Below are 20713 nucleotides of genomic sequence, written 5' to 3'. Positions count from 1 at the left end.
TTAATTAATAAACTTCCAATTGCCAAGAAATGCAACATCTGGCTTTGATCATTGTGAGTTCTTTGATGCCTCATTGGCCCGGTCAAGCACTATAGCATGAAAATGACGTATCCACACAAGCAAGTCCACCAAAAAGAGGGTAAATATGAATGTGTGTGTGCTTTTTGAAAGAGGACGTCATGATAATAAAGCAATGATGAATAAAACGGTATTTTGATTTTATTTCCCCTTTGATTTACTGTCTAAAAAAGGATCTGACAAGCTCGAACAAAGCTGCCAGTCTAAACAGTTGCAGTTGCGCAGCATTTGTAGATTTAGCCAAATCTTACAACGCTAACATATCAGAAGTAACAGGTGTTACCGCGTGGATCAGCATTTACAATAACAAAGCCGAAGCAAGAAGAGAGGCAATGATGAGGAAACATGTGAAACACGCGTACACATGTAGGATAATGTCGGGGCAACGGGCCATTTCATGTATTTGGAAACAGGAAGAGGATAAAAGCGGAAATTCTGGAGCATTAAAGGAACGCTGCTGAAATGACTGTTCATTTCTTTTCCCTCCAGGCTGAGAGACGATCCCCCCCCCCCCCCCCCCAGACCAGGGCGCTGGCCCCTTTTAGAAATCGTATACACGCTTGTGTTGTCCCATTCATCCATGGGTGGGCGGAAAACTTTGTGACACAGCCCTCTGGACACAATCGTGTGACCAGGGCACACAGCTGCACGCCGAGCCTCCTCCGAGGAGCCGGGAATGCAGAGGGACGGAGGGGTGGAAAAAGATTGCAGACCTGGAGAAATTGAGCATTACCAGGTGGGCTGAAGCCAAGGTTGAGTCTAACAGGACCCCCAGAGCTGCCCTCTGACCGCCTGCCTGCAACAGCAGGACCAGGATCATATTTTCATTTCTTTTCTTCTTTTTTTTTTTTAAAAAGGAAATGTTCCAGAAAACAGTGTTGTGTGATCACAAATACTGTAACAATGAAAAATGATAAGACGCTGGTCCCAAAACATAATGATGTGAAACAACCACAGAAGGAACAAAAAAAAAAACCCTGTAATACACAATTCAAAATGTGATTCATCACACGGGAGTGACAAGCATTAGCATATAGACGGTGGAAAAAGGCTGCTTTCCTTCCCCACCGTTGCAAGAAAATACATTTCTGCTCTGGACTGTTTGTCAGGCACATTTATGGAACAAATAATTGAAAGAAATTAGGCCTAACTGGGTTACGCTGGAGCATAATTATGCTAATATTTAGGGTAAAAAAAACACAAACCAAAAACATTCAGCTGCTCACATCTCTGCCGGATAAATGAGCTTATTAAAGGTTATTTTAAAATTAATTGTTCATGGTGCTCGAGCTCCACTTCAGATCTTCGGGACACAGAGAAGTCCCTCAGGCTGTGTTGACATTTCGACAAAAGCGGAGTCCCTTCCAAAAACGTCTCCTTCCCCGTTGTTGGTTCGCTCGTAATTGTTCATAAAAGGGACCAGAGAGAGGGAGCTAATATTTTGTCTTTTATGGGCTTTTTTTTGGATCTGGAGGAGTCATTTTCTTCCTGGGTTCTACTCAAAATGGCCTTGAAATCACGTTGAATTCATTTTTAACAATTATTGGACGCACGGCGTTGGTTCCTGCGCTGCGACGTTCACACACAGCTGTTGAGAACCCGACCGTTGTCATAAAGAAGATTTAGTGAATTCATGACCCCGGCGCTATAAAACGGGACCATAAATCCCAGTATGGAGATCATTCACGCACATCTTCAATCCAGCTGAAGCTTCCCTGCCTCAAAGTGGGCACCTGGGATCAGCGGCGCCCCTTCAATGTCAGCCCAGAGCTGGAATTTCCTCCCTCTGTTATAATTAAACGCATCACTTATCCACATTACATCCAACACCGGGCTGTTTGACCCTACAGAGATCTTGACCCATCACCAAACTCTTAATTTGAAGGAGATCTCTTTCACCTCTGTTCAAGGGTGGAAGAAAAATGGAAGTTCTGCGGGACGAGCCTGAACATATTGCTCTTTTCTGCCTTTCGTTGAATACGTTTTTCCCTGATATGCAGTGAAAAGGTTTGACATCTGCCTAGAATGCGTGTGTCTCCTCTGGCGGGGGTGGGGTGTGTGTGTGTGTGTGTGGGGGGGGGGGGGGGAGCTTGTTTTGGCTGATGTCACTTCATGAAACATCCATTATATCAGCTTACCCATATGCATCCGTAGGATGCGCCATAATACGCTGCTACACTGACTCCTCAAATAGGGGAACGGCGCCTTCACCATGAATAATTCAGGCTACTTCTTATTGGCAACGAGGACATGTGATGGGGGCCCGGCGCAGGACGGCTCAGAGCCACATCGGCTTTAACTCTGACTGGCATCTGCAGGCTTTTCTCCCAGCGCGACGTTGAAAACGTCCCCTTCGCTCAGCTTTTCCCCCAGCTCACTGTGAGGCATTTAAAGAGAAACGAGCTGTAATTAGCCGATGGCCAAGTGACCCCAATGCACACTAATGCACCCGGACTGGACACTGGAGGACGCCGCTGCGGGTTCTGGCGAAGAGCAGGGCAGACGCCGCGGCAGTTGGACAAGGACCGCTGTGTGGATGTTGTCACACACTAGCAGACGGTGGGCCGGTCTTCCTGGAAGGACTCGGATCAACGGAGCGGAGATCAAAATTAGCAGAAGACGTGTGAGGCGAGGACAGAGGAGGACACGCGGAGATGAGAGGACACGTCCCTGGGAGGACCATCGGTTCTAAATGATCCTAGCCTCAGTCCTGGAAGGTTACTGGGAAGAGTGCAGCTTCCTTAAATAAAGCAGTTACCACGTCACAGGTGTCCCACAGCCGTGCACGCCCCTCCCACAGCCGTGCACGCCCCTCCCACAGCCGTGCACGCCCCTCTGCAGGCTCCATTTTACGGTTTCACAGCTAAACCACGAACAAAAAGGACAGAAACAAAAATCAGCCTTGAGTTATTTTCACTGCACTTCCTGAAACCGGCATAGTTCCTTTTGTGTGTGTGTGTGTGTGTGTGTGTGTGCGCGCGCGTGCGTGTGTGTGTGTAAAGGTGAACCTGATTCTGAGAGTGATTTGCAGATTTTTAAGGCTTTTCGGTGCAACAGCCTCTTCAGAAGGACGTCAAATTGCAACGTTTCATCCACAAATCACATATTTTAAATCCAAATAACAAAGTCTTTGATTTGTCTCTCCATGATTTAAGGCTGAACCCTCCCCACACCCCCCACCCCTCATCCCCCCACTCTCTCTCTCTCTGGAGTCACAACAAGTCCATAAAAAGAAGAAGAGCGCATGAGCGAGGCTCCGGGCGGATCGTGTGTTTATGCTCGTCGACGCTGCAGTGGCTGAAGAGACAAAAGGTCCTTCTGAACACTTAGTTTCCCATCTGCAGCCAAACGCTGATGCCTTCGCCACGTCTTCGCATGACCGGGGTCACGACCTCCAGCTGAGTGAGCCCGGATCGCTCACGGCCTCTGAGACTATTCATCACCTGACACCTGAAATTAACACGTGTTAACAATGTGTACATTGACGTGATTTTAAAGATTATTGCTTCGACTGACATTTAGGTGACAACAATTGACAGGAAGCAGCGCTGATATTAATTTATTATATCTGCTGAACGTTGGGGTTCCGTCAACCAATCAGGACGTTTCTGCTACCTCTGAGCCTCTAAACCTGCTTAAATCTCCTTCCTGTCACACGATTCATTCCGATTTCCCTCATTTCCACCAGTTTACTGTAAAAACGACCTACATCTGCATTATTTTCTCCTCTGTGCACTATAGAAGGTGGAGCGGGCCACCATGGCTCCAGTGCAAAGATAAGGGCGCTTAATCCATGTCCTCTGAGAGATCGCCCAGAAAGATGGAGTGTTAATTAGCCAGATAAACCCCCACGTAATAACTCTATTGATAGAGACGGGGGAATGAGAGCTAAATGGGGGAGAAGAAACAAAGAAGGCTGTACGTAAAATGGCTGAGCTGCGTTTGGGAGGCAACAAAATGACTGCGGGTGTGGGGGGGGCTGATCAATCCACCCTCACTGTCGGCTCCAGCAAGGCATCATTGTCTCATCTCTCCACCTGCTCCGAGGTCTCTGGTAAGAAGCTTAGAGAAAAAAACGCTGACCTTCATATAATCAAAGATTATGTGGAGGGAAAACAACAACAGTTTTAGAAATGCTTAAGCAATAGCACTCATGGGATGTTTGAGCAATTAAAAGCAAAATTACTCGTCTAAGCCGTCCTTGTATCTCGCCATTTGTTATCTCTGCCTCTCCGCAGCACGAGGAGAGGTCACATAGACGCCGAAAAGACGAGACTCGAGTGCTATGAGCGCCGCTAATCCTACAAAAAACAGCACATCTCTTAAAGAAAGCGATCCAGGGTCTTTGAACGCCACACTGATCAATGACAAGGTCAACCAATATGCTAACACCAGATGGTTTTGGGTTTAGCACAGATGCACAAACTCTACCGCCTACGGAAGCCAGCGCAGGGGGAAAAATTCACAAACCGCTCCGGGGCGACGCTCATCAAATAGACTTCTTCAGTTCTCGGGTCTTAATTAAACACAATCGCCATGTTTGACGCCTTTGTTCCGATCCCGAGTTGACTGGCAGGTGATATTCTTGCGGACACACATTTTAGGATTTCGCCTTTGTGGTCTTGTCTTGTTAGTGGCGTTGTCATGTAATTCGACAATGTGTGACATTTACGGGGGAGATGAACGCCAGCAGTGGGAAAAAAAACCCAAAAAATGCTAAAAAAGGAGGCAACAAAATAAAAGGTTTTCTGATTTTTCTTCTTCTGTCTGTCAGTGTACATAAAAAACACATGGATTTAAGTTTTAGCGCGGTTGCTAGCCTTGAAAGCAGCTCTCCCGAGGTGATCGGGTATTGAACCTCTGCTGTTGTTATCTGCTGAGTTCTCGTGACGATTGTGTCTCAAGAAACAGCAAGTAAATAAAAACACCGCAGCTTTTTCACACATTACTGCCAACATGGCAGCAGCAGGCACACAAAAAGGCACAAGCTGTGAATTATTTATCCAGCATTTGCATATCTTCCATAGGTTCAGGACCAGGGTGAGGGTGGCGAGCGTTACAGAGGGAGATTACTCCCGAGGGTTTCCTCACACAGCGCTTCACTTATCGTAAACAAGATTCTAATGCCCACTTAAAGGTGGAGGATTTACGTACAACCAGGTGGAGAAAATCGTTTCCCACCTTATAACCAGTAACGATTGCAACCCGGTGACCCCGGATCCGCCTCGCTGTCCCCGCTTTGAGGTTCTCACAGGTTCCTGAGCCACTTTGCACTTCCGTAGCAGGGTGTTACTCGCCAGCGGTCACCGGGGTCAAATGCCATTTCATTTTCTCGCCTTTGATCACGCCTGGCTCCTTCATCAGCCCCAGCCTGCCCGCTCTACCGCGGTCGCCGCCGTCTAGTTGGGGAAACGGCCGCCCCAAGATTCCAGATTGATCGACCCGCTTGTGTCGTAAACTCGGAGCCTTGATCTGCTTTTAGTCGGGGCAGAGTCAAAGGAATCCGCAGATTATCAACAAATGACGGCTAAAACTGAGTGATTGGAGGTTTTTATTTCACCTCTGCGTGTGACCAAGCCAGTTTCTCAATGGTGACCACGTCTACTAAAGGTTATTAGCGGGCTATTAGCCATCCAGGTTCCTTGCTGGTTCCTTGCTGCTCACCAAACGAGAACCTTGTCACGCGGCCACTTTCTCCCCGACATCCTCTCAGTTCTCCGTTTGCAGGTCATTTATAACCGTCACGAAGAACACGCTCTGCTCCTGTTGGCTTCAGGAAGACAAAGAAATCCCCCACAGTTTTAGATGGGAGAGCTTGTTTGATTGGTCGTTGAAGGTTCTGAACTCACCAGAACACATTAAACCAGAGGTTCCTTTTTCCCCTCATTATTATTTCTAAGATAAAGACCTAATCCAGAAGATAAACCGGGTAGGCATCTTCTCATGGTTCTTCTCATGGAGGAAGCGTTAGCAATTAGCATAAGCAACTGGCCCTTCTACTCCAGAGTAAGATGATGGCATTAAAGAAAACATGATTATCTGAACAGACAATCAGCAGACAAGAAGCAACTAATTGTATCTGATGGGCGAGGAGATAACGAGCGCGGGGCGCAGGAAGATCCCTGGCTGATGTACATATTAGCCGTCACTGTAGCACCACGGTGGAATTCTGCAGCATATTTAACATATTTGCTTGGAGCACCTGCTCGCCCCGGCTAGCTCAGACCGCCCGTTCTGCATCTAAAGACTGATCTCCTTCGACCTTCGGATCTCGCCGCGCCGCTTCATCCGCTGTTGACCGAGCGAGGTCGCGCGCTAACGCGAAGCACCGCCCAACTTATGGAAATCATCACAGGTGGAGATGCTGTGGTGCCGTCTCCAGTCAACGAACGCTGGCGTTTTCTAAATGGATGCTTTCAGGCAAACAGATGCAACGTGTCGTGTATCTGCTGAACAATAGCAATCATCCCAGCATTCAGGCGATTATTAATGCAGGCACCGGTATCACGCGGGACAACAGCAGACGGGCTTTTCTCTCCGTCAGAGATTGAATCGTAAACAACAAAAGGTAGCGCCGCTGCTATTTTTGCACCCAATCGAGCCTGAACCAGAACTAACACTCATGAATTTTATATACGTTACCAAAGGAAAACCAGAAGCATTTGGACCATCGATTAATTTAAAATCAGAAATGGAGCTTTTGTGCTTCTCAAAGCCTCCAGTTTGACACCACCCACTCAACAGACGGAACCTCCTGATAGAACATCTACAGCCTGCAAACATTGAGCTGAAAGGTGGACGCGTGGGGCACGAGTGCAGATGCTGCCCGATCCCTTCACTGATACCCCCCCCCCTCCCCCAACCCTCGTTAGAGGTCTCGGCAAGGACAGCGACACTTGACCTGAGATTTGTCCGTCATCAACACCTCCCATCTAATGAGGCGCTCCTGCGAGGGCCCGCGGGCGGGTCACGCCGGCCTTTGCATTTTGATTAGAATGTTTAAAGTAACCGTTCTAATCAACCAAGATTTCAGCGGATTAGAAAGAAATATTCATTCATTTGAACTTAATTTGCATCGATTGCGTTCTTCCAATAATGGGGGCTGACGTGAGGCTTTCGGCTGTGTTTAAAGACCCATCGATGGTCCAGCGGTAACGGAGAAACCCACGGTAACATGAGCAGAACCTTATATATATCCTCCTCCAGGAAGTCAGCCTTGGAGATAAGATTTCACTCACTGAATGTTTGTTAGCTTTGATTCCGCCCCCGTGTGTGTGTGTGTGTGTGTGTGTGCCCTCTCCTCTCTGCCCTCAACTGACTTGAGTGCAGACACCTGTAATTAAAGGTGGAAATGCCGTGGGTATAAAAGCTGCAGACCAGTGCCCAGCTGTTGTTCTGCTGCTGCTGTGTGTGTGTGTGTGTGTGTGTGTGTGTGATGGGCATGGCCTTCCATTACCGGCTGTGTGTTATTTGGCCCAACTAACGGGAGTGTGTCCCAGGAATGAGGCACCTCCATTGCTCTGGTGGTTGGTTGGTTCTTCTGTGATCAACTCCAGGAGGTGTTTTCTTAAACACGTGTCCCGCGCTGACACAAGCTTGACGCTTGCATCAATACGCCAACACTAAAGAAGCCTGATTAAGGCCTCTTTGGTCTCCAGAGACCGCATCGACTCAGCAAAGGTCATTTTCCTGACACCTAGAGCCCACCAGTAACATCGGAGACGCAGGTTAGCTCGGCCTAGGCTCAACCTGAAGGATCCCATCTGTGCGACGACGTGTCACAGACCAGCTGCTGTCTGGAAATGTTGCACTCGGAGGCAGAAAGGATTAAACTCCTCCGTGCTCGGCTGCTTATAAAGGAGCCATGTGATTGAAGCGTGCACCGTGCGATGCTCGGTCAACACTTATAGCTTCTTTTGTTCTTAGCTAGTTGCGAGAGCAACCGCCAAGGATGACGGTGTGGCATGAATGAGCAACACGCCACCTTCTGGCCTCGGTGCATGGCGCCGCCGTGGCCCTGTAAAAACAACATAATTGCCGTCCCGGGTGAAAACCGTCATCAGTGCTACGGCTTTATTATGCAGGCATCACAACTGGGAGCTAATAAACACCTTGTCGATGCAGGAGGTGTCGGCTTTACACCCAGGATCTGCGTCTCCAGGAGACAGGCGCACGTCACGGCGCCGCTCGCCGACGCTGCCGGTCAACTAGCGGGTTGCGAGCGTGATAAGTCACCACCCACGCCGTCCCGACCGCTGCTCTGCCCTCGGCCTGCTGATAAATCTGCGGCGTGGCCGATTTCTCACGCGGACGCGTGATTAAACGCACCCCCACCCCTACCAACCCCCCCCCACCCCCGCTTTTATTGGCTTGCTGTCGCCGCTCTTCCCTCGTGCGATTAAATTACAAACATGCCAAGATGTAAAGCATCCCGCGCAGCGCTATAACGCTGTTAGAGGAGCGCGATTTTCCTGTGACATCTGATCCTCTCCATAATATCGGCCACGACGTGGAGGTTCGGCTTATTGCAAACATTGATCATCGGGTCGTAATCCAATACAGTGTGTCAACGGCAGCATAATGTGGGGGTGGGAGGGGGGCAGGTGTTGCTTACATGTGTCCTGTAGCCCATCGCAGGGCAGGGAGGTGAAGTCTATTGACCATTCAAAAGCAGTCAAGGTCAGCGGCCACACATTTGTCTGATAAAGGCAGCCGGGGCGCGGAGATAAAGCGGATCAGGCCGCTCCGCCACTGCAGCGGCCGCGATTTGGTTACAGTAACAGCATCCCGCTTTAAAAAAAGGATCAACGGTAAATCCAGCGGCAACAACAGGAGGAGGGGAAACAGCCCGTTAAGCCTGGAAGTGAGGTATTAAAGGAAAAACATTTGGTTGGGAGCGGGGGCACTGGGAAGTCACTCCCCGGTGGCACGTAAAACGCAAAGAGCGAGCAGGGAGGCGACAAGAGCTGCGCCACGTGTTGTAACTGAAACCCGGCGCCACACACCTGGGGATATCTCGGAGCGCCATCTATCATCCTGGATTGAAACACCTGATAAAGCCTGGGAGGCTCCGCCGCTGCTCGGGCTTTGGGAGGCTGCTCCTGTTCCACCCAACTGTCCTCTGGCTATTTATAACCGACGGAGCGACAGCACTCTATGAATGTCCGCAGGCGCAGCATCACACGTTCCTCTGATAGTGTTCTGCTGCCACAAGAGAGGGAGAACTGGACAATAAAAGGAGGGGAGGGAGGATTTCAGGCCCATCTAACACCGCAGCCTTAAACAACAAATAACAGTACTTGGCACCCCACATGGGCACCCCGACTCTGGTCCAGGGTCCTGCTGGGGAGTCGCAGTGGGAGCTAAATATAGATCCAGTGGCTCAAAACAAAACTAAAAAGAATCCAAAGTCTCCGAGGATGATTTGAATGCATCATGAACGCTGGCTTCCTGCTGCTGCCCATTTACCTGATAGACATCTTTGCTGATGAATGCTATGGTACATGGCAGCGTCGCCGCCGCCTCGCGCGTCCACGCCGCAGAGGAGACTAAATGAAGGTTCGATCCAGATAGATAAGGATAACATTTAGCCATTCACTCCCTGCGCGCACGCATGCACGCACGCACTCACTCGCCCTTCTTTCAAAACGGGCGACCGGGGCACGCTCATTTACCATTCTGTCAAACACACGCGTGCAGCGGCGCGGACGCGCACACGCAGACACGCAGACAATTACATTTTGATTAATGGCTTTAGCTCCTCTCAGACGCAAACACAGACGCGGAGGGGGGGAAGAAAGCAGGCTGCGGTGCGTTTACGCGCCGATAACGCGTCTGTAATTTTATCCGAGGATCTGAAATGCGTCTTTTACCTGCAGAGGACGCGCCTTTGGAGTCCCAGGCTGCTTTTCCAGCTGTCAACCGATTGCGCGCTAATGAGCGCCGACTTGCTGGCGCATTTTACCCGATTTGACATTGGAAGAAGCCAGACCCCAGCAAACCCCCTGTTTAGGAACGTAACCCACCACCTAAAGGTTTCAGCTGCGTCGCGGGCAGAAATATTGGCGTCAGCCAGAACTAAACCCAACAAAGCAGAACCAAACACGTCGCCCCGCTTCTCCACACGGGGCAGAGACTCACCTGCTGTGTCCGTCACTGATGCCGAACATCCTTTCGCATGTCTCCCCGACGGCAACTCCCAGCCACCAACACTCAGAGTGAGGTGCACTATCTCGAGTCCATCGCCTTGAAAGGCTCAATTTAAAAATAATAATAATTATAAGAGAGAGGCAGAGGGAGGAAAACCGAGGAACAAAACAGCACCGAGCAGAGCTTGTGTGAATTTCCAATTAGTTTCTCCACAACGGCGGCACCGCTGCTGGCTGGAGTTAAAAAGCCCGGCGCCCCCTTCACAGGCGCGGCGCGATCCTCCCTCGACGATGGGACTCCCGGTGCGCCCCGACCAGGAACGAGTGTGGGAAGTAAAGGAGGGACGCAAATGGTGAGGTAGGGAGAGCAAGAAAGAAGAACTCCCACGCAGCGCTCGCAGTTCTCTCGCCTTGATGCAGCCTCTCCGCATGCAGCCTTGCACTCGCAGCGCGGTGTGACTGGCTGTCGTCAGCGGCGCAGGCGATGCGCCTGCTGGAGGGAGGGAGGGAGGGAGGGATCGGCGGACGCACCCTGCGCGGAGTGTCCTGCTCAAGCGTCAGTGTGTGGTAAAACTGAGCGTGTGTGTGCGTGGGGGGTCGTGCGCGTCGGTTATCAGCTTGATCGTCATATGCACTTTTTTTTATGTTGTTGATGCTGAAACAGGCTTATCTGCTCCTGTTTGTCCGGCCCGTCCTCCTTGTTAACGCGCACGGGGCCAAGGGAGAAGTTCAGGCAAAGCGGGAGAAAATGGATGATAGTTTAGAGGAGGCACATAACTGAAGCTGTTGGGAAACAGGAAAAACATAAAAAATAATAATTAAAAATAAAAACAGATTGGAATCGGGAATAAAGACGGAAAGGGAAGGTGCAGTTCCTCGTCTGACAGCCTGGTGGCACTGTGGCTCTCAGTTACAGCAGACTCGCGCAGCTCAGGTCTTTCAGTGTTCAGTCTGTCGGCTCCTTTGTCTTTGTCTCCTGTGGTTTTCAAAGAAGTTTGGGTACTTTCACTGACAGACTGAAGGAGGATATATGAAAGAAGTCAATGTTTCACTGGAGCAAACTCCATCCTTTGATTTGAAAGGAACAGAAGATCCAAACACTTCAATCTACATCAGCAGTTTTAATTGACGGAGAAATAGATGATTCCTCACATTCTGCACTTGAGTTAACGTGAGATGCATTCAGGTACATGGCAGCAAAGCTTAATCGGGCTGCAGTGATGAACATTTATCGGCCGCCACTTGTGTACCAGCGGGTGCATCTGTGAGCGTGGTAGAGACGCAAACGATGAGATAAAAGTTCTCAAGAAGCATCTGAATGTACACAAACCAGACCGTCCTGTCATACAGTAGGCTGCTGACATAAAAACACAATTTAAACAATGCTCCCCTTAGTTTGGCTGCATCCTCCCCAGGAAATACTTGTGTAAAAGAAGTCTGGTGGGTTCTGCAAACGTGTACTGGGCCTGGAACTTAAATCTCTTGCTTATTTGTTGTTCCCTTGGAAACAGGGAGGTAGAGGTTGCTGTTGTGGGCAAGAATTTAACATCTATGACACTGACTAACCACCGTTTTACTGAGTTGAACTGCCTCTGCCACTGCAGAGAATATTGTAGAATATTCTATTTTAGATCTATATTATAGAGTCATTTTGAGGATGTTCACTCTTCTATTAGTCACGTATGTAAATCATCTCATTTATTTGGACTTTATAAAATAGTTATGCGAAATACACACTGTTAATGTCTTTGTCCAAGAGTCCTCTGCGGTTTGGACAGAAAACAATGGAAATGAACATGAGATTAAATGCAACACTCGCAGGGATTTAAACCAAACAAACAAATAAATTGCGTCTCTGCTGCAATATCTCATCATCTAGCGTGTAGATTTCCGTCCGCTCTTCACTCGCCCACAACAGAGAAACTAGCGGTGGAGTGTTTGTCTCGCGGTGTTAAAACGCATCTCTGCCCTTCTTGCCTCCTCCGGCTCCTCTGCACAGACCCTCAGAGCAACTTAAGCCACTGAGGCATCTCAGTACATGTGAATGTCATCAGCATCAGTTCATGCATGGCCAGGGCACCATCACCATCAGTACAAGGTATGGAGCTGTTTGCCTGCCTGTGAAACTATTCCTTAAGGGGAAACATGGCTTCTTTTATTCCAGATCAGTTCACTAGATCAGATATAAAGTTGGCTGCAGAGGTTCCTCAGGAGCCGCCATCGACTAAATGTCAGTTACCATTAGATTCCCCTATGAAAATGACCTTAAAGAATAAAAGTTTTATACGGAGATAACATTTTCCTCCGAGCATTTGGGAAACATTTATCCAGCATCCTTAAAGATTCCCACTGGCATCGGACTACTGGTCATCTGCTGAGAGTATTACGGGAAGAATCCAACAAAAGAGTTAATTAATAAAAACACAGGAGATGAGCTCGGGAGTAAATTTGCTCGGAGAGTTCACGGGATTGGCCCGTGCCTCGCCTCGCCCCCGTCTGCCTCGCTAAGAGCTGCAAACAAAAAAGCGGTAACAATGGATACCTAGTGACGCTGCAGGCTTTGAAAGCATCCCATTAATTATTCATTTGCTCGGCTGTGTTTTCCGACACTGGCACGCATGCTCGCCCTTTCCTATTTTGCTCCGCTGGGTGTGAAGCCTGTCCGTCACATGAACTTCAGGCTGATGATGATGACCTATAGAAAGGCTCTGGTTACTAAGTGACAGAGATGTTTAATGCCACCCCAGTGCAAAGTTGGAATCATATTTTATAGAAAATAAACAAGCCAAAATTCAAAATTCTACATGTAGGTAGAATTCTGCCTCAGGGGGCTGTGCAGCAGGAGTCTCTGGGTACTTGCTGTAGCTGAGGAGCAGGCAGCATTAGAGGAGAAGCACAAGAGTGTTTGTGTGTGTGTGTGTGTGTGTGTGTTTATTTTTATTCCTGCTTTTCTGTCTGCTGAGGGGAGCCAGAGTCAGAGGTGTTCACTTCCAGAGCCGCGGGGAGGCTGAGACACAACCCAGAAAACAACCAAGCCAAATTATCTGCCACTCCTGTCTTTATTTATTCATGCCAAGAACCGTAGCTTCACTCTCTCCTGCAGCCGCCCAGACAGGAGGCCGAGCCAGACGTCCTGTTACTGCGCGTGGGGGTTAGATCCTCAACAGGCCCCTCCAGGATGTATTAGGATGGTTTTCTGAGGTCAGAAAGGTGAACACAAATATTCAGGCCTGGCGGATGGATGTCAACGATACAAGTGGACGACTGACACGCCTGCACGTGTGCGAACGCACGAGATTAGTGGGCGGTCAGTAGGAAGCACAACTGCACCTTTATTCATTTCCTTTTATAAGATTAAAAAGCTAAAGCGTCCGATTTTGTCCCCATCTTTGATTTGGTGCCAGTAACTGAAATGATGAGAGTCGAGGTTGCAGGGTTCATTCGGCCCACATTAAATGTTTAATTCTTTCATATTTGATATAAGGTTCTGCGACCGTCGTCACGGAGAGCAGCTCGGCTTTTTACATCCATATTTCATTTAACTGTAAAAAGAAACTACCATGTTTTTCCAACATGTATAATAAAGGAAACAAGACAACAAAAGCTATTTGCTTCATATGTTCTACTATACTTAAAATAATGCATCTAAATGTTCCCCCATTTAAATATATCCTACACTTAAAGAGCCAAATTCACGTGCACTCACGATGGGCACTAAAGGCTAAAGGTCAAGGATACAGACCTAATCAACTCTGTATGATCTGCAAAATACAGCAATTTAGGAGTGTAAATAGCATCTTTTGTGTTTTAATGTTACATCTTTGTGTTTTTAACAGCTCTTTAATGATGGATGGATGATAGAAACAGTCTCTCTAACTCTGCATTGCTCCATTTAACAGCACATCAATTATTTCACGGCTGCAAAGTTTTGAACTTCTGGTCCTCCTTGTTGACTGAAGCAGAGCGCGGACGTCTCCTCCGCGGAGTCAGGTGAAAAAAGAAGAAAAAAAGCCAGCATGATCAGAGGGAAGAGCAGAGAACTCAGAGATGAGGGTGCAGAGATGAATGAGCAGCCACAGAGTGTCGGTCCAGACCCCGATGATCTCCAGCGCTTAAATGAAAAGAAACGGGTCTCTTGTCTGAAGGTACTTCATCCCTCATCAAAAAAATCTTTAGTTTTAAAGATCCTCCGACCCAGCGGAGACCGTGAGGAGCCCTGACACAACACGACAAAATCCAATTCATACTTGACCTCTGTTTCACATTGTTGTATATCCAGCGCTGATGCGCCATGGGATTGTCAATTTCTCCCATTATGGGCCAACCTCTGCTTGGAGGAGATGGAAATAAAGTCATCTCTGAGAGGTAAGATGCCACTGAGCTGCCAGCTTAAGTCCAAATCAGAACCACAGAAAAAAGATTTCACCTTAAAAACAAGAAAATCAACCAAGAGGACTAGAGATTAGACAGCATTGTGGGACTGTGCTGGGCTGCCTGAGGTGGACAGATGCCTCAACGCTGACGTTAATTGATAACCCAGATCCGCTGTGACTCCGAACGCTGGAGCGTTCCCTCTCAGGCAGGGAAAGAAAAACACATACGTCAGGACTGTTTGCAGAACCCCCCTGTGCACTTCAGACCCAGCAACAAGCTCTGACAAAACACCTGAACGACTGTTGCTTCTCTACATCCTTCACTAGCATGCTACGACACAGGAGAGCAAGCTAATCCGAAGCTAAACACCCAGACCTAAGGAGAGGGGATAATGGATGTTTATGAGGATATAGATGTCTCTGGACAGAGAAGCCGTATAATACAGAGCCAAGGAAACTCTAAACCAATCACAGTCCAGATATCCCCACCCAAGACTAGTTAGCCTTAGGTGATACCCAACAGTAGCCAAATCTATCTAATAAATACTCCTCCAGTAAGACATATTTATACGCTAGATACAGGTCATATACCCGCTGATCCAATAGTGAGCAGTGAAATTGAAGAGAATTCATCTTTCTTCCATGCAGCCCCGCAGACCCCCATCTGTTTTTCAGCTCCCTTCAATAAATGTACTCTGATATATTGACTCATAAATTTTGCCAGTCTTTCATGCTGTCATACCATCATCTGGCCCCTCTTCTTTCCTCTAATGCTCTCGAGAAGCGCGGTATGGCGCATTTGACGTGCTGGAGTTGATAACGACCTTCACGAGCTAAAATTGGGAAGAAGCGAAATAATTGTACACCTGGCTCGCACACATCAGCCTAATAAGCAGGGAATTTGAGTTGGTGTCACGGGCATCTGGGTCATCCTGATGAATGTAGAACCTACACAAATCTATATTCAAACTCCATCCGTCATCCGCACTAATCAGACCCTGTCATACTGGGAAGGCTGAGGCTGGGGAGGTTTTACAGATAACACTCGGCTTTTGACAGTTCAGAGCTGTAGCGTTGCGAATGTGTCGGACTGATGCGATAATATCTGCAGTCAGTGTCTGCTGTAGACAATGGCAGCGCACCAGGAGACACTTCAGGGCTGACATTTCACCCACATCCATAACAGGCAGATGTCCTCTCATCCGTCCACTCATCAGCAGAACTCTCCTAAAATCTGGCTTCATGAGCACCCACACGACTCAGAAAAAGTCAAAAACAATATCAGCTTGCTTGGCAAACATCTATAATCAGGTAATGGATGGTTAATTATTTGCGGGGAAAGAGAATTGCAATAACAACGCTGTGATGTGGTTTGAAGCTCATGAAACAATTAACAGGTTGTTGCTACTTGGACTCAGCGCGCAGCAAAAAACTAAAAGGACTCCATGAACAAATAAACGCTCCTCCGACACACGCGCAGACTGCCCTGGGCGGGATATCGGTCCCATAAAAGCAATAACCGTTAGCTTCTTATCTTGAAATTCCACGGCAAAGTCACTCCAACCCTCTAACGAGAGCGCAGCCTTTGAATGTTGGGGCACTGGCGAACGCTGATTTCCAAAGGAGACGACATAATCCGCCGCTATCAGCCGTCTATCAATGACTCCGCAGCATTATTAGCACAATAATGTCTCAACACTGATGTCCTTCAGCCCAGCGTTGACTTTTAATGAGGACACTTCAAATTTGCCACATAAATATTGAAATGTTTTAGAAACACAAGGACGCGGATGTCGGACCCCGTTTAGAAGACATTGGTCGACCAAAGTGTCGGCCTCACAGACAAAAAAGAAAGAAAAGTGTTCAATTGGGGATGTCTATAATGATCTCAAACACCAAGTTTCCCCAATTTTTCACTCTTTTTCACACAAAAGTCAAGTCAGATATAGGCTTAAGCCGCAAAAATGCCGCCAAAAAGGATTGTTTCCATTATTTTAAACCAAGCAGAGAAGCTTCCACTTGTATGAAAGTTGTCAATCCTGACAAAACAATTTAACAACTTGGGGGAAATATGTCCAACTGAACAAATTAAGGTTGACAGTTCCTGGAGGATGCTGTCTGCATCTTTTGATGTTAGCATTGAATCGGTGTTGTGTTGGAGCTTTTGTTGTGTAAGGACCAGCCCCCCATTAGTGTGGATGTCAGACAGTGATGGAAGGCAAAGGGACTTGATGAGCTAGATTAGGTTTTTTGCACACACCTCGAGAGTTAAGGGGGTGTAACGTGACTCAAAGGCTTGTGAAAGCGTGACACACTTGTCAAAATACCGTGAATCACGCGGGGTGTTTATGCCTGATCCGAAAAACAAAGACTCTGCCTTAGCCCAGATCCCTTATTTCACCGTCTATTCCGCAGTGCAGTGCAAGCAAAGGTCCTTTCGGGTTCCACTTGGGTTCCAAAGAGGTAAGTGTTTCAGTTTTAGTTGTATGTAAGCAGAACCTCACATCTGTCGCCTGAGGATGCTTTTTTTAAAATCTCACAAAGAAATCCATCTGGCTCTTCGACAGTATTTGCTAGCAGAAGCAACAAAGCAAATGTGTTACCCTATAGACCGGCTATTATGAGGAGCACTTTGGACCCAGACCCCTGCAGATATTCCACTCATGGCCTCAGAAACAATGAGTGCCTTTTTATTTATTTTTTTTCATCGGCGGGGCGCCATCCATCGCCAGGGTTACCCGCCTGTCATCTCGCCGCGCAGACAATGGCTCCCCGACACGAGTGCTCCTCGTAAAAGATGTCGCCATTTCTCGATCTCCAGTGGATGAGGCCACACGCATGGAACACGCCAACGTGCCCACGCGCTCACGCGCACAAATCTAATCTGCCCCCTGTATCAAATCCCATCCTTTTGTTTTTCAGACAGTCGGGGCTAGAGAGCGAGTGCTGCTGGGTGAAATCTACACTGGCTAGGTAATCACCATTTCAGGCAGTTTTGGGGTCACCTGCCGCCCCCGCCGCCTCTCCCGCTCCTCAACGGCGCATCATTCAGTGAGGGAGGCGAGATTTCAATCACTTTGCAGCCGCCGACCGAGATTTACTAAATTGTTGACGGCCAAATCCAAGTGGATCCTTTGAGTGATTGCATGCTGCGAAAGGTCTAATCTCATTCTCTCTGCAGCTTCTTGCCTGTAGATGAACAGATGCTGCATTTAGAGCTGCACTGGAGGATGCAGCATTGCAGTATTTTCTTTTTAAATGTGTTCTGTAAACAAACCCCCTCCCTTCCAAGTGTGCTTAATCCAGAGCATTGTGCTGCAGGATTGCCACATGGATTCTCCTCTGATCCCTGTTTTTATCTAATAGACCTCCGCTTAAATATTTTAGAGATAATTGGATTTACAGAAAAATCTGATGCAGATGTTCAAGAATAGGAGACACGTGTTGCATATTTTCCTTTTCCTGGGTCGATTCAATTCTTGGTCTGTCTATTTATAGCATCAAGGAGGAAGATTTTTCCAGTCACTGGCAGGTAGGAGCTGATTTTTATCTCTTTTTTTTTTCGAGCAACACGTCACGAATCATCATTAAAGTCGCTAAAGCTTTAGAGACCTTCATTAATGCCACATTCACGGAGTCCATTATGAAAAGTGTCACATCACTGAGCCAGTATGTATAAGATTGACCTTACAGGAAGAACAGTGTATAATTAAATCCTTTTACACTCCACAAAAGCTTCTCATAATGACATAGATGGTCAATGGTCGGGGATTTTGCTGTCGTGCACACATAAAATGCTTACAGAAGCCCAGTGCTTCTATTTGAAAGCTTGCATTTAACGCCCTTTACGCATTCAATTTGGTCACCAAAGGGCATGAAAATCTATGAGGTAATGCATCTGAACTGTGTAACCAGACAAAAATGGATATTGAACATAAATAAGTCAATCCACACAGTCAAATATAAGCTGAAGTGTGCTGAGGCAACCTGCAATTCACTGAAGATCTCCTTCTGGAGGTAGACGTGCGGGAAGAGCAGCCTGAACGAGATGTATGAATGAGGATAGTTTTGGCGGTTACTCCATTGTCCCTACAGCCTTCAGTGTTGCCGCTGCGCAGGCGGCTGCCATGACCACAGAGGCGCTCTGAAAACATTCTTCTCTCTGTTCTAGATCAGTAACGGCACTGTTATTGAAATTGTGAGCAGCAGCATCACTTGGTCCCTCAGGGGTCAAGGACAGATTTCTATATTTATAGAGGAAGGAAGTATTCAGCAAGACCGCTGCAAAGGCTTATGGGAAAAGCACCATTTGTGTTTATAATCAAAAACGATATTTCTCTCTGAAACAGACGTGTGCCGCAACATTTGAATTGTTCTCTACCCGTGGTGTCTCTTTATTGTGTGGAGCAGCTGAGAAAAGTTCATTTCGTTTCTTTAACCTTGTTTCTACCAGCTGCACTCCAAGTTCAGCGCAAACCCACATCAGCTGAGAGAAATCCGCAGATCTGTCGTGCTTGGTTTACAACAGCTGCCGTTCCAGCGTGGACAGCCCACTGTGATCCAAAGACTTTCACCACTGCACGTTCAACAGAGCGCCGCCCACCAACATTTGTGAACACACTCAGAATGCAAAACGGCAGCGTGTTAAACAGCTCCTGATCCCCGTGTTTTGGTCCAGCTTACTTCTAAACGCCCTATAAAAGCAATCGCCTCTGTTTCCTTAGTGGCGCCTTGTTCCTAAGCCTCAGGTAGCTGAACACCGGCATGACGCTAAATGTATCGTACAGGAGTGTGCGGTAAGAGGTGCCAATGGGCAGAGCAAATAAAACTATTTAACCTTCGATCTAAGGAGCATGTGGAGGCAAATAGTAAATACACAAATGTTTTGGCCCCCGCACGCGCACACACACACACCCACACCGACCCAACCAATCCCACTGTGGAGAGGTATGTTGCTGCATTTATTACATCATGTCAGGAAAATCTCATTATTCCAATACAGCTCAGTAAGAGGTGGGGATGGGGGGTGGGGGTTATTTGTTACGGTCGTTTCTCAGTGTACAATGCAATGTGGCAGCCACCCCCCCCACCCCCTGTTGCGTGTGTGCAGCATTTGCCTTTTGGGAGCCCGATGACATCATTACCAACCTTCTCAACAAACACATGATAAATATGTGAGTTGGGGGACAAAGTTCGAAAAGGAGCCTTTTAATTTGTTTTTTGGAAAAAGGGAAATGGCCAAAAATGGTACAGAGATATTTAGTCATGTTTCCATTTGTCCCATTTTCCTGCTTGTTGTACGGACATATAGAAAATATCCACCTTAATTTACAGTAGACGGTGAGGAAGGAGCCGTGACTGCATTGCGTGACATTGCCTTTGTGTTTCCACCATATCAACCTGATCTTTGTGAGAGCAACATCAAAATTCACTCATTTCTATACTTCATACGGAGTCAAACCCAAGCTTGACGGAACCTGGCATACTTAAACTGACATTAAGAGCAACATTTTCCTGGAAGTGGAAGGTCTCTGTGCTCTTTAATCTGGACAGTTTCCACCACAGGAGGACCGGCTCATATTAAGTGTCTCTCAAAACACCTGTTATTAAGACAAGAGCAGTTCTTCATTACATTTATGAAATCATAGCTTGCCGTAATTACGGAAACGATGATTGGAGGTTAATTATGCACCAAGAGTGAGAAGAAAACACACTTTCAATTCTCAATCCTTTTGTGTCCAATTCCAATCTTGTGCAAATTAATTCCATATTTTTTAAAAGAAAGACAGGAGAAAAGGAGATTGTTTTCTCAAGAAATACTGAATTCTGCCTTTGGGGGCTTCACATGGTCACATGTTCCTACAGGGGACATCAGCAAAGTGTGAAATGGTTCCTAATGTCACATAAACAAGTGTGTGTGTGTTGCATTTGACATCAAAGGAGACGGAATGCAATTGAAGCATTGTCACAAATTTGTATAAAATCATCACAGAATCTCGCCAGTTTTGAAATAGATGTTAGCGTATCTGAACTGCTGAAATCAGCAGGATTGATCAGAACAGATCAGATTAAGGGTCCTGTCAAGCTTAACAGGATCACTTTTTTAACTTACAC

General features: G+C 47.4%; 1 protein-coding gene across 2 annotated transcripts in view; it reads right to left on the bottom strand.

The window, feature by feature from the left end:
- Positions 1–20713, bottom strand: part of lingo1a (leucine rich repeat and Ig domain containing 1a) — a 63765-nt gene that overhangs the window by 7129 nt on the left and 35923 nt on the right. The window contains exon 1 of one of the 2 annotated variants that reach the window (XM_011607430.2): positions 10219–10707. The exons of the other annotated variant lie outside the window; for it this stretch is intronic. The gene's annotated coding sequence lies outside the window, so the exon portion shown is untranslated. Of the gene's footprint in view, positions 1–10218; positions 10708–20713 lie in introns of those variants that run through there. 2 annotated transcript variants of the gene reach the window in all.

This window comes from Takifugu rubripes, chromosome 9, assembly GCF_901000725.2.
Source record: "Takifugu rubripes chromosome 9, fTakRub1.2, whole genome shotgun sequence".
In the NCBI taxonomy this organism is placed as follows: Eukaryota; Metazoa; Chordata; class Actinopteri; order Tetraodontiformes; family Tetraodontidae; genus Takifugu; species Takifugu rubripes.
Note: the sequence above shows the minus strand (reverse complement) of the source record. Positions and strands in the feature narration are given on the sequence as shown.